The 12,148-nt window shown below is 46.9% G+C and overlaps 1 protein-coding gene across 1 annotated transcript in view; it reads left to right on the top strand.

Moving 5' to 3' along the window:
* Window positions 1-12,148, top strand: part of PROX1 (prospero homeobox 1) — a 318,666-nt gene that overhangs the window by 229,516 nt on the left and 77,002 nt on the right. The window contains exon 2 of the mRNA XM_081000513.1: window positions 4,823-4,853. The gene's annotated coding sequence lies outside the window, so the exon portion shown is untranslated. The remainder of the gene's footprint in view (window positions 1-4,822; window positions 4,854-12,148) is intronic.

The raw sequence follows: 12,148 nt of genomic DNA, 5'->3' as shown, positions 1-12,148 counted from the left end.
GGTGGTCACTCCAGCATGACCTTGGGCAACTCATTCTTTCTCAGTTTTCCCCATCTGTAAAATGGGCAATACTAATAAACTTAAGTTTGTTGAAGGATCATGGGATAATTATTACTGGGGACCAGATAATGCCCAGAAGATGACTGTGGACTGTGGGATATCTTTCCCCCTGTTGTTTAAAAAGGAACAATTGCTACAGAAGTAGAAATGTTGCAATTTTGTCCCAAAGGAATGAGAAGTGGGCAACTGCGTCCGGAAGACAAGTGGAGAATTTGCACGGATTTATGTTTGGGGTTTTTTTTTTTAAGTGTGCGCGCGTGGGTATCTTATTTACCGGCTAATGTAAGTTATTGTGGTTTTATTCGGTGGGGAAACGACAGGAGTTTGGGGGTGGGAAGGGGGGGGTCCGAGGAGAAGCAGCGCAAACTTTTGGTGCGCGCAGCGCAGCGCGGAGGAGCCGAACTTGGCTCGGGAGAAGCGCTCGTTTTATTTCTGTTTAGACTGGAGCCGTCGGTTAAACAAACAGCGCACTTCAGAGGGGTCACAGCAAAGCAGCCGGGTTCCCGTCAGGGAATTCCTCCTCGCAGCTGCCGCTTTTGCATCGCTTCGCCGCGTGGTCTCCATAATTCCGCCGAGGGGGCGAGGGATGCCCCGAGCCGGTCCTCGGTGGGGCAACCGTCGAGTTTGAGGCGGGGGTGGAGGGAGAGAAAAAGAGGGGGAAAGGAAAATAAACTCTGACAGGCTGCGCATTAAACCAGGACTGATCGCTTCTCAGTTTGACACAAAGGCCATCAAGCAGCCGCGGGAGTTGGCGCTGACTTTTATGTTGTTTTACAAATAGGATATCTTAAAAAAAAAAAAAAAATTAAACCATCGGGGGTGGGGGTGGCGAGGGGAGACAAAGGCAGCACCTCGAAGCCGTCGCAAGTTATAAAACCGGCGAGGCGCTCATGGGGTCTCCATTACCTGGAGCCACAAGTCCAGGAAGAACTCGAGAGGCAAAGGTAAGGGAATTTCATTTCATTTATTTATTTTTTTAAAGTGGAGAAGCAGAAGTTGCCCTGAGAAGAACTGGCTGCTTGGAGTTCAAGGACTCGGGCCTGTTTTTCCCACCGCAGTTTTATGGTTATGACAGGCTCTCCAAGAGGCACTAAAAACGGTAGTTTCCTCTTTTCTGCAGAAGATAAGAAGACGGGAGGGGCGCGCGGGAGACGCCTCGGTGGGAAAAAAGGGCGCCTTGCTTCTCCTTCCGCAACCGAGCGGGTTTTCTCCCCCTCGCCTCCTGACTCTTCTGCCTCACCTAACAGATTAGGAAACAGATGGGAGAGTCGCATCAGATATTCAGGAGTTTTTCTCCAGGGAGAGAGAGAGAGAGATTTGAACAAGTAGATGCAAAGGGCTTTTGGGGGGGTGGGAGGTGGGGAGGAGGACACTTTCCGGGTTTCACTCCAGCTGCAACCCCTGCGTCCCAGATCGAGGTTGTTGTGTGAAATCTTGAGGAAAGAGGGGGGTTAGCCCCCTGGATGAAGGGCCGCGAAATGATAGCCTCCCCCCACCCAGTGGATTACAGCCCAGAAGTCCGCAGTAGGAAGGAAGGAAGGGGGCGTGGACCGCTTCTAAGGGAGAGTTTTTCTTTCTCGCTCGCCCCAGCCTCCAAATTTCGCTTCCCTCCCGAATTAAGTGCCGGGGACCCCGGGCGATGGGACCACGACCCAGCCAGTCCTTCTCCCCGAGAGGGTTGCCTTCAAGAACGACTATTGCACCCCCCTAACCCGGCTCCACAGTTTTCCCAAGCGAGAGATGTAGAACAACACAATCTCTCCCTGTTATCCCCGTCACGCAGTTGCTCTCTGTCATTTTTCCTTCGCTCGCGTTCTCTCCTTGTTTATTTCTTTTTTTTAAAAAAAAAGTGTTCTCAGATTCGAGTTTCTAATAAGTTTTGGGGGTGTTGTTGTTTTGAATTGTTCCGCCGCTGTTTTCTTTGGGCGCCCGTCTCTTATCCACAGCAGTTTGCTATTATTTCTGGAGTTGGAATGAGAGAGAGGAAGGGATGGAGAAGGGAATGTTGCATGTGCACGAGAGAGCATATATACAGAATAAACCCCATGCGCCCTAAAGAAATCCCGGAATTAAAAGTTAGAAAGCGACCAGAAAGAGAGCGCCAAAATCCTCGCACGCTGCGAGCCATTCAAGCGGACTCGGATCTGTGGGCGCGCCAGATTCCTGCGTGTTCTCTGTGTGTGTGTGTTAAAAAAAAGATTACCTGTGCATCGGCATGGGTTTTTTCCCCGGATGCCGTAACTAATGCAGATAAGGTTAGGATTTTTAAAATTATGTGTTTAAAATATTTTGCACAGATACCTGTCCGAAAGAAAGGCAGGGGTAGGATTTTATCCCCCCCCCCCCCGCGTATAGGATAAGCAGCGCGCCGTCTTTTCTCAAAGCGGTTTAACTTGTCTGCTCTGATTTTTTTTTTTTTTAATATCCCGATAAAGTTAATTTTTTGCTTTCATTGTGGTACCAGGAATAGACATACCTTCAGTATTAATAGTAGTAGCAACAACAATAAGGCAACCTTTGGAAGAGGGAGCTGGATGAGTTGAATAAACTATCAAGAAAAGTGTGGTTTGAGTTCGCGGTGGACATACAGATCGTAAATCTGAACTACGGATAGGAGTTTTTAAACCAACTCGGTGATCTGATTGTGTTCCAGAGTTATTGGAAAGAGTTAGTGGTCTCCACCCCACCCCACCTTCCAGTGACTTAAAGCAGGATTTAATTTAAGGCTCTTGAGTTCATGACCTACACATCATGGATACAGGGAGGCTGGTCCGAACTTTGGGTGAACGCTTTTTGTGGCGTCTGCGCTAAGGAGCCTCTTCACGACCAACAGAAGATTGTATAGCTACAAGACAGGTTAGGAGCAACCGCCTGGTTTACTTCAAGGCTCCAACGCGACTTCCCTTTCCACTTATTTTGTTGTATCACTCCTGGGAGCGGGAGAGAGAGAGAAACATCGATGAACTTCTTTAAATCAGGAGAAAGTGAATTCGTATTGAAGGCTTTGAAGAGGTTTGCAAAAGGGGGAAAAAAGGGAGCGTTGTCCAATTGTTTTAAGTTAGTCACTTGCGCCTTCTGAGTTTTTACGCAGTGCAAAGGTTGCTGACACTGGTATTTTGTCTAGATCTAAAGGGCTGTGTGTGTGTGTGTGTGAGAGAGAGAGAGAGAGAGAGAGAGAGAGAGAGAGAGAGAGAGAGAGTTTATATATACCGTGATTAAAACTGACCTTTTTGATGCCCCTACTTCTATAGTTATAAGAGTCTGTCAAAGACCGAGAACCATTTCCTGGCCATTGACAACCGTGATTGCCTGGAATGGATGGAATGAGGGCACCTTGGCTTCGTTCAGTGCAGCTTATCCAATGCCACCACCCCCTCCCTCTCTCCCCGTGCCTAAGCAATGACACACAGTCCAACCCACCACCAACTAAACCGAAGTACTGGCAGTCGAAGGAAAGCTTTACTTTTAACAATTTCGCCTTAGCTGTTTTTGCATCGGGCTGTCCACCTACCACAAAGTTGCTCAAAGAGCGACGAAAGCCCCACCAACTTGAAATCTTAACGAGGCTGTAAAGTTTCTTGGGGGTGGGGTGGGGGTGGGGGGTTGGTATCCCTGCCACACATTGACATGCCCCCTTTCCGCTACGCGAGCGCGTCTTTACGCGCGCACCTGCTTTCTGTGCGCGGATGGATGGTTTAATTGTAATTAGTCCGCAATCCTGAGCACTCTTACGTGGGAATGCCCTACTACCCTGCGTGGGACTCCGAGGACTAGCGTCGGGTGCGGGGCTACACCGATTGCACTCCCTACACACCCGGGTTATCTCTGACCACCAGCTATAGAAAACGCGCGTGGATATTTCCTCCCACCCACCCCTTCCTTTTGAGTCAGGCGCACCTTTCCACGTTCCTTTCTGCAATGTTGTAGCCATACCCCAAACTAAACTGAACAACCAAAGCCAGTTACGTTCAGTAACTGATCTCCGCACCCGGCAAGGCTGAACTCCGCGCCGGGCACAGACGGCTCGTCCGATGCGCCCTCCTCCAAATTTGGGACGAAAGTCTCCTTCCCATCAGCGACCATGGGGGCCAAGGGGTGGAGAAAGGGGACGGCGAGGTGGGGGCAGCAAGTGGGGGAGACCGATCCCATCCTGTTCCTCCTCCTCCTCCCCCCCCGGCACAATCCCCCCCCCCCACGTCTCGCTCTCTTTCCTCCCAAGTTCTCCGCTCGCTATCCCCCTTGAATCCGAAGGAGCCTCCCGATTGGGCGCTGGGATTGGCGCACGTCACTCAGAGCGTGACGTGTAGTCTTCCTGTTTCCTTCAGCTGTGTCTTAAAGTAAATCTTGTTGTGGTGCGGAGCCCTCAGCTGAGCGAGGCTGCTCTGCTGCCTGCAGAAATAAGAGACAATTACAGGCTGGGAGAGGAGAGCGGCGCAGAAGAGCAGGGTGCTCCTCCTCCCTCCCTCTCTCTCTGTTCTCCCTCTTGCTTTCTCTCTCTCTTTCTCTCCTGCACCCTCGCTCATTCTCTCTCTCTCTCTCTTTCACACACGCACACTCACACGCATCTACATACACCCTGGCACGCTCACTCTCACCCTCCCTGGGCCAATTACAATATTCATCAGCGGCAAGATAGCAAGGCTGTGTAGTTGTGCGGAGCGTGTGCGCGTTCCCTTCTTGCTCGCTCGCTCGCTCTCCGTCTCTCTCTCTCTCTTTCTCTCCTTCTATCTAACCGGCAGGGGGAAAAGAGAGAGAGAGAGGGGGGGGCTCAGTTTCATCGCCTTTGCAACTGAGTAAGTATCTGTCTCCCTTCACTTCTTTTCTCTCTTTTTAAATTGGGGGGGGTGGGGTGGCGGGTAAGAGAGATGGTCTTCTTCGACGCTGGCACGGGCTTGCTCCAAATGCTGGATCAAGTTGGGGGCAGGGGGTGTGTGCGGTTATTTATTTATTTATCCTCCTTAGGGGAACCTCCCCCCCCCAAAAAAAACCCCTATCATTCTTGCTGATTTCTTCTCCTCGTCCCCCAGTATGAGGTTAATGACGTTAGAGACTAATAAGACCACACTGATAACGGGGCTTTTTTGCTTTTGCTATGCCCCAAACTCGGTACAGTCATCGCAATAGTTTGCCCAGTTGGAAAGGACAAGGTTTGATGTTGGAAATGTATTTTCCCCCCCTTTCCTGATTGTCTCTCTTCCGTTCTTTCTCCTCTCGACTTTTTTTATCGATGTTTCGTATAAAGGTTTTTAAATTTTTTTTTAAAAAAAGGTTGGGAGTGGGGAATGATTCGGCTTTGTATGAGTGTCTTTCCTGAGGCTTGCTTCCTTCCTTCTTCCACCCCCCCCCCATCGCCCCGCCACCCCTTTCTCTCTCTCCAACTCCTGGTCTGGTCTTTCTTCTTTGTCTTGTTTATTAATCGCTGCCTTTCTTTTTGTCTCCTTCGATTTGCTTATCATTTGCATGCCCCTGACTTCTCATATCTCCCACCCCCCACCTGCTGTATTTATAAATACGCGGAGAGAGGATTTGAGCAGGAGGGGTGGGGTGGGGAAAATGTATGGGTGTTTGAATACTTCTTTTTTGCGGGGGAGGGAGGACTGAGAAGGACGGGCTGGTGGACGGGAAAGGATGAGCTGGAAGGGTGCTTAAAAAAAACAACAACCAAAAAACCAGGGGTCAGGTTCTTAGGGCTAGGTTGCAGTCAGACTCACTTTTCCTTGGAGCTCCCGGCTGGGCGTTTTAAGTTAGTTCCGAGGAAATCTATGAAAGGGCTTAATGGGTGGTGGGAAGTTTGATGGGGAGGAGATCCAGAAACGATCAGCGGCACGGTTGCGATCTCCTCCGTGTCTGCTCAAGAGTTCTTGCCTTGCTTGGTTTCTTTTCTCCCTTTCTCTCTCTCGGCGCTGCAAGTTGATCGGCTTGGCTTTGCCCTGCGCGCGTGTGACTTTTCTTTTCGAAAGAACGCTTCATTCTCGAGGAGAATCTCGCCTCTCCGGAGCGCGCTTTCGCTCTTCCTCTCTCCGCTCCCGGCCGGCTTCCTCTAGAGGCGTCGCTCCGCAGCACTTGAGCCGAAGTGCTTCCAAACTGGCGGATCGCGGCGGACTGGGGGTTTTTTGGGGGGTGCGCGCGCGTGATTTGGAGAGGTGGGGGTGCGGAAGGAGGAGAAATCTTTGCCCCCGTAACGGGACACTTTTCCCTTCCTCGTTTTTTTATTTATTCCTAGCTAGTTGGTGGGATTAGCTCAACTTGGCGCACAAACTTAATATGGCAAAGCTCCTCTACCCCTTACCGCACCCCCTTCCCCCCTGCCGTGGTAGCGAAGATCTGGCTACAAACGGTGCCTGTCGGACGACTGTGCAAGTGTGTGCCTGGGTAGGGGGTGTGTGCACGCGCGTAGGGGGGGTACACGTGTATGTCTGGGTGCTTAAGTTTCAGCGTGCGCAAATAAAGGGGAAAGAGGCAAAGAGTTGCAAAGAAAAGTGCCCTCCAGCATGGGAGGCCGTGTCTTAAGAAGAAATAATGCCCGGCAGGTGGAGGGGGCGAGGGGGGTGTCGGTGGGGTTGGGGGGGGAGCGAAGCGAGTCCCCAGTTGCAAAGCAGCGACCGAGCAGCAGTTTTGGCTCGCAAGCGGTTGTAACAGCCCCCGGTGGCCTCTTCTAACAAGGGCGGGCTGGCGGCGGCGGGAGAGGCTGCTGGTGCGCTTCTCTTTCTTTGCCTCCGCTTTGGCAAAGCTCTTGAAATTGTCCAAGGGGCGCTTCGCTCCAAGTGCGCATGGGCAGTGCCAGACAGGTGTGTTGTGTCAAGAAAGACAGGTGCAAGTTTCTCTCTCCCTCTCCCCCTCTGTTGTTCCTCAGCACAACGACTGTTGATGAATTTATGGCGCTTTGTTAGGAGATGGGTCTCGCTGGGTAAGGGAGGGCGGGGGAGAGAGAGAGAGAGAGAGAGAGAGAGAGAGAGAGAGAGACTTGGACCTCTCCTGACACGCTTGGAGGAGCATGGAAGGGGGAAAGTTGGCATTTGTTTTCGTGAACTGGCAGGCTGATGCCATGCCTCTCATCTGCCTGGTTACTTGGAGATTTTATGAGATCACTCGATGGTGCTCCCCGTGGAAACAGAAAGGTCTTCAGTTAGGGAAAGTGCTTGTGAACAGTTTGATCCTGCACATGTCTATTCAGGAGTAAATCCCAGTGTTTTCAGTGGGGCTTACTTCCAGGTAAGTGCGTGTAGGATTACGGCCTAAGGCGGCATCCTTGGTCTGACTGAACCCTTCTAACATATATAGGGAACTCATAAATTCTCTAACAACCCATTTCTGGCAATGTTTGCTCAGAAATTAGCCCCACGAAAGTCAGTGAGGCTTACTTGAAAAGCAACTGAATCACTCCCTTTTAAACTACGTGGGGGCTCACTTCTGAGTGAACACATTTAAGATTTGGCAGTAGGTCTCAAATCTTGAGGATACCTTTCCCATCTCCATCTGAGGACAGATTAGGTGTCGTTTGAGTCCAGAGCATGGATAAGGAAGGACTGAGCAGGCTTAGAATTCAAATAAAATAGATGGAAGGTAGTTTGAGTATTGGAAGAAGAATTGTGAACAGGCTATTGGATATTACTTTCTAGTACATCAAGTATGAAATGCCCCATATTTGACTTTTATCATTCCTCCCCTAATCTTCCCACAAATGCATGCCTCCAAAGCTGTAGGTTTGTAGCCTGCATTTGAATATACACGTACAAAGGATGGAAGTCTGTATGCATCCATTTGAGAGCCTGTAATTTCTTCCAAGTTAATGTTGTCTGCTAGGTTAGCGGAGGGCCATGTGGAATGAACTGTTAGATTAAAAATGGAGCACGTTGTTTGGTTCTTGTTTCGCATTGCCTTGACAGGTCTGACCACTTTTGAAATGGATCTAGTTGCATTTGTATGTGTCTTTGATGATCATTTCTTTTGCTTAATCTGCTAGCATGTATTTCATAGGTTACAACCCTGCAAGGCCCTTGCCATTATCCATTTCACCTGCTTTTCCTTCCAAAGCTCATCTCTAGCAAATAAAAAAGTTGCCATTTGAGTCCCACTATTGGAAGGACTTGAACTTTTTAAAATGTTGCTCATAAGCCCATGTGCTTCACAGATTGCTGACAATGGAGATTGCAGACCACACATTCAAAGCAATAATCTAATACAAAACTTTGAACTGCAGTTCAAAATTGAAAGAAGGCCTCTCTGCCACCATTGGGGGTTTATTTTAATGATCAGCCTAAAATTAAATTTGGTATATTTCAGATGGTTGGATGTTGCTATTGGTGCTTTTTTTTTGCAGCACACTTTCCAAGTGCACGAAAGTGTCAGGTGATGGATAACTTAATTGTGCTCCGTTACAAAAGGCTCGAGTGATTTTTCTGAGTATGTTTTGTGGGTGATTTGATTCAGTATTCTGATTGGAGGTTTCTATACCTTGATATAACTGAGAAAATCTGGGGTGAAACTGCGGTAGGAATAAATGTGCAAGTTTTGATTTCGCTGGTGTGCTCTTTTTTTTTTTCTTTTTTTTTTTTTTTTTTGAAGCACTGGCTTGTATGGAGACTATGCTGGCATGGCTATGCCTTTTGTATATTGCTTACCCAAATAGTTTATTCATACGGAGTAACCTTTAGAGGCATTCGTATAGGATGGCTCCCTCCCCCCTCAAAAAAGATTTCTAACGCCAACAAAGCAATAAGATAGCAACTCCTTTTCGTCATCAGGACACTTTGTACTTTCTATATTATGTAGGAGTGAGAATGCTAAGCACCTCACAGCAGCTTCTTAATACCTTGCCAGATTGGTCCCCATGCGCCCATGATGCTACACAGTAGTTTTCCTTCCTTCCTTTAACTAAAGATGGGTCCTTAATTTGGTCCTTAATTTTTTTATTTTTTTTAACATAATGCCTTAATTTAAATGAAGCAGAAAAGAGGTAATTGATGCTAGAAATAACCATTACTTGTACTCCTAAATTCCTTCACAACATTTTAAAAAGATGGAGTATTTGACAGGAGTGTGTCATCTATCTTACTGAAAACATTGCCATTGGAAAAACGTTAATGTTGTATATCTCCCCCACACACACCTTTTGTACTTCTCAGAAGTACAGTAAGGTGACTTAAAGTGGATCTGTACAATATAATGTTCTGTCAACATTTAACAACTTGCTTGTACCGCTGTCATTGTCTTATGCTCCTTAAACTATTATACCTAAACCCAGTGCAGTAAGGACACTTTCATTATCACATATTTCCCCCTTCAAAACATTTTTTTAGTTACATATGGAATATAATATTTATGGACTGTGGAAGAGAGACAATAACTGAGTTCTGTAAAAAGAGCATACAGTTTCGAACTTTACAGAATGATTTTTTCCCTTTCAAATTTCTCATTCTCCAGTCTTCACCATCGGCAGCTTTGATTGAGAAATTGCACCAGATAATTCTGCGCTTCTTAAAGCAATTGATTTCTTTTACCAAAGTAAAAATGTTGTTCAACTTTTCGCTGTACCTGCTATTTAAATCATTCCCTTTCCCCCAAATCAATCCACTTTAGCCATATGGGAAAGCAGTTTAGTCTACACTATCTAAGGCGATTACTTTGCAGACAAGTCCATCGATGTTTCTATTTGAGCCATTCTAAACATTTCTGGATTGCACATCTAAGCAAGCTAATGTTTAAAGCGAAGGACTGGGATGCCTTAAGGTTGTATAGTTGACATGGTTTTGGGAAAAAATTGTGTTGCACCTTGTGGGACCTAATCCTCTCCATGGGGTTTTTGTAAACTAAACGCCATGTATTTGCCACACTACACATCATTTCTCAGTATAGCATATTTGAGTGTTTGAGATGATGGTGAAGTGCAGGAGAGGACAGATTATAGATCAGCAAGGTGTGAGCTTCAGCATGGGACCTCGCTAGAAGAGAACTAAGTCCGGTTTATGATACAGGCCATGGAATTGGGAAAAGGCGCTCTTTGCTTTCCATCTGCGAAAAACAGAGCTCACAATCAAGCCCTACATAATTTGAAGGTTCAGATAACAGAAGCCACACCAGGTCACCAGGTGAAGGGTCACTTGCAATGTATATTGAATTCAAAGTATCGTACTAAGCAACAGCATTTGTGTACATTGCAATCAAATTTAGGATTTCACTGATTTCTAGAATTTCATTGATCATGTATTCCAGAACAGAAATCTGTGAAAATCAAAGCAGTTTCCTCCCTCCCCTTAAAAATGAGAAAGGAGTACAGTCTATAAGTTGACCATCAGTTTGTCCTTCCATATATATATATATATATATATGCATGCGCGTCTTAATAGGAAAGACTTCATCATATCAAATGTGTCGCTCTTGCTGACTCAGAATCTCACATTCTGCTGTATGCGGTATTCTGTTTCTCTCAGGATGTCAATTCACGTTGGCTATTTTTTTTTTGAAACCAAGAGGTTGAGCCACTGGCATTCTTTGGCTGCAGGAAAACGCATTTCTCGTCATTTGGGCTGAAAGTTCAAAGCCGGGAATTCTGCTGTCTAAAAGCAGTTGTAGTAAGAGATGGCATCAGCTCAGAGGGTCAATGGGAGCAGAGGGCTAGAGCCCCAGGGAGAGTGGAGGGGGGCTTTGAGGAGAGGACTAATTGTGTCATTCATGAGCAGTCGCTCCTCAGGCTTGCTGTCTATTGAGCCAATGTGGTCTTCCCTCCTGGTGGCAGAACCGTAGGACAGAGCACTAGTCAGTACGCATACGAGAGATGAAAATGGATAGTGGATTCGTGACAGTGACCTTATGATAGCATTTCCTCGGTCAGTGCCATACACATGCACCAGGCCTGTCTGCCTGCCGGCCTCTCTCTCTCTCACGCACACACAAATTATCATAGGATGCTGCAGTATACCAATTCAGACCATCAATTCATGGTCTGAATTATCTCCACACGCTAGTAATGGTTGCCCAGGGTTTCAGGCAAGGTTCCTTCTCAGCGCTACCTGGAAACGCCAGGGATCAAACCTGCAACCTTTGGCATGCAAAACGTGTCCTCTGCCGCCATGGAAGCATGGCTCTTCCCCTTGTCCTTGGCTGCAGTGCCGCGAGAAGGGAAAGAAGCGAAGGAAAGCTGGTATATGTGGAACCCTGTGGTTGGGTTTGTGGGTCAGTAGGAATGGACGGGAATTAAAATATACAAAGTAAAGAAAGAGAGAAACCCTCAAATGGCTGCCAAATGGTTTGATTTCATAGTCAAATGCCACTGCCTTCTTTACAGGCAAAGGTAACGACTCTCCCCCTCCTGTTGCTGCTACCTTAAGTGAAAACACTTGTAGGAATGTTGCAAATGCTCAGCCCCATTTTACACCTCATAGTATATTCCCTATAGCGAAACCTCTCTTTCATTACAGTGAAGCTCATGTTGATGAAACACTTGGAGGATAGTCAGCAGCAGCCAGGCATTTTGTATCTGCTGATGCAAAGGAGCTGCGGATCCAGTCCCTTCAAAGGACTTTTTCAGTGCTGCACATTTTTGCCCTTTACCTTCATGGAAGTGGTCATTCAGTTATACTTAACCTAAGGAGCAAAGGAGGTGTTGAGCTGTTCAGCTGAATTCCCCACCCCCCATTAGAATAAACGGAATAGTGAATAAATGAGAGAGAAAAATGATGCTTGCCAACTCCACAAAAGATTTTACTCTGCTCCATGGTCACACGAAGTAAGCCGAATAATAAGACCATTGCCACCTATTATTCCCTGACTTATACGAATTCACAGCAAACTTCCTACATAGAAATAATAACTCTATGTAAACAAGCCTCCTGATTGATACCTGAACTTCTGATTATCCCAAGCTAAGCTTTGCTTCTTAGGCCTTCAGATAAATCCAGTTCTACCATGCCATCAAATATTAATTTATTTTCACTCATTGGAGAGACAGAGAGAGAGAGAGAGAGAGAGAGAGAAAGAAAAAGAGAGACTACTTTTTACTTTTGTTGTGTATAAAATGATTGTGGAAAAATAGACTTATTGGTTTACATTCATCCAGCTATGCTAGGTCAATTGTTTATTTAGTTGTTGT

Source organism: Podarcis pityusensis, assembly GCF_964106645.2.
Source record: "Podarcis pityusensis genome assembly, chromosome: 3".
Taxonomy (NCBI): Eukaryota; Metazoa; Chordata; class Lepidosauria; order Squamata; family Lacertidae; genus Podarcis; species Podarcis pityusensis.
The sequence above is the reverse complement of the archived record's forward strand: the minus strand, read 5'-3'. Positions and strand labels throughout refer to the sequence as shown.